Source organism: Tupaia chinensis, unplaced genomic scaffold (genome assembly GCF_000334495.1).
Source record: "Tupaia chinensis unplaced genomic scaffold, TupChi_1.0 Scaffold000360_1, whole genome shotgun sequence".
NCBI classification, from domain to species: domain Eukaryota; kingdom Metazoa; phylum Chordata; class Mammalia; order Scandentia; family Tupaiidae; genus Tupaia; species Tupaia belangeri.
In genome coordinates, this window is record NW_006159856.1 from 1,783,892 (window position 1) to 1,785,809 (window position 1,918).

The 1,918-nt window shown below is 49.9% G+C and overlaps 1 long non-coding RNA gene across 1 annotated transcript in view; it reads left to right on the forward strand.

The window, feature by feature from the left end:
- Window positions 1-331: 331 nt before the first annotated feature.
- Window positions 332-1,918, forward strand: part of LOC102472124 (uncharacterized) — a 13,978-nt gene continuing 12,391 nt past the window's right edge. The window contains exon 1 of the long non-coding RNA XR_335214.1: window positions 332-391. This is a non-coding gene — a long non-coding RNA (uncharacterized LOC102472124). The remainder of the gene's footprint in view (window positions 392-1,918) is intronic.

Below are 1,918 nucleotides of genomic sequence, written 5' to 3' on the forward strand. Positions count from 1 at the left end.
CTCAGCCAGTCAGGATTATGGGCACACGCATGTGCTCAACATGCATAAGGAGGCCCTCGAACACAAACCCAAGACCTTCTCATGTGGGTCAAGCAACACCGTGTTATTTATCAGTGCCCCACCAGCTGGCCTTAGAATGTATTTCGTAATTGGATAGAAGCATGTGAGACTTTCTAACTAGTCTATGTGTCTACAGGTAATTGACTCATTGCCAGAGTAGACTGGCTCAGGCTCCAAGACCGTTCCTACTTCAGGCTTTTAGCTGAGTACCAAGAACTCTGTTCTCACGGACACAGCATTATGATGCCTTGATGACCTCAGAAGTGCCCTTCACGCAGCAGAGTCTCTATCATGACTGTTCTCCTGCAGAGAGGGGCTTCATGGGAAGGAGGTGAGAAGGCAGGGTGTGGCTACAGGCTACATGCCCCTCAGACAGAACAATTTCTAGAGAGGGACACAGAGTGGATACAACATCAGGTTTCCACATTCTACCCACAGGAGAGAGGGCAAACCAAAATCAGATCCATGGAGAAACTCCCAGGAATTCTGGCTGCACTGCAGACAAATGGAACTTTCTGGAAGGAATCCTTTTTATCTGAAAAAAGGGAACTAGTTTTATAAGCAAGTATGTTTGAGAGCTTCTGGACAATACGGAGTGAGTGGTAAGGGTCAGGTGCAAATGACTGTCATGCCAAGAGAGTGGACAAGTGCCCACACTGCCCAGGGCTGTTCTAGCTCCCTGGTTTCTCAGAGAAGGACAAAGACTGACCACTGGTGGGGGCATCTAAAGGTCACCATGACCCTGACAAATGCAGTCTGAGAGCCAGAGTGTGTTCAAACAATAGCAGAAGGAGAGGAATCGAGCAGAGAGCAGCCAGCCAGGAGCTCCTAAGTGGGTGAAGGGAGGGGTGCCAGAAGCAGAGACACAGCCCACCCCTCAAGACCCAGCAGGATGGCAGTTGTGGCAGGAAATAGTCAGGGGGGCATGGAAAAACACAATCAAGGTTTGTGAACAAATGAATTAACTGAATTAACGAAGTAATGAGCAGAATTCTGAATTAACTTTAAGAACATATTTTTAAAAGTTAGTAGAAGCAAAAGAAACAATGGCCAGTGCCTCCTCACCCACATGGAGTGTGGGAACACTACCCAAGCTAACCCCAGTCTCCACCGAGAGTCAAACAGAAATCTGACTTTTTAGGGTGTGATGGATACAGGATCGGGTCCTATAATCCGTAATATCTGGGTTTGCAGGACTATTATAAACATACCACTCCAGCTCATGCACAAAGAGTAGGGGAAAATGGCAAAACTGAATCTGTAAAAGGCTCCAACCTTTAGAGCCATGTGCAAAACTGGGCAAACAGAGCTGGCCTGACCTTCTTAGGACCAGTGAGAAGGGGGACCAGTCTAGTGAGCCAAGTTACACAATGACCCACAGGTGTACCCATCACGCCTGCAGAGGTCTTCTGGGAACACACCCCTTCCCTCCAGCAGCTCTGGGACAGACACAGACCTGAGCCCTGGGGGAGCAAAGCAACGACCCTGGTCTTCATGGCAGCAACTAACAATAAAGATGTGGGCCAAGAAGCAGAGAGGGCTGAGAGCCACCTAAGAAGGCAGTTGCCAGGACCAGCAGTTAGCGTAATGGCTATGTTGCTGGACTCCCACGTAGTTGACCGCGGTTTGAGACCCGGACCCGGTGGCTTAAACTCATGCCGGGCGCGTGTGCATGCGTGCCCAAGATCCCGAGAGGAGAATGGAGGAGAAGGGATTGCGGCATGGCCATCCCACCTGGGGGGTGATTTCTCACTTTCTATCTCTCTGCCTCTCTCTGTCTGGCGAGCGCACGCGCCCTATAGCAAAAACCTCTTCAAAAAAAAAAAAAAAAAGGAAGCGCCCTTTCCCAGGGGCCCCC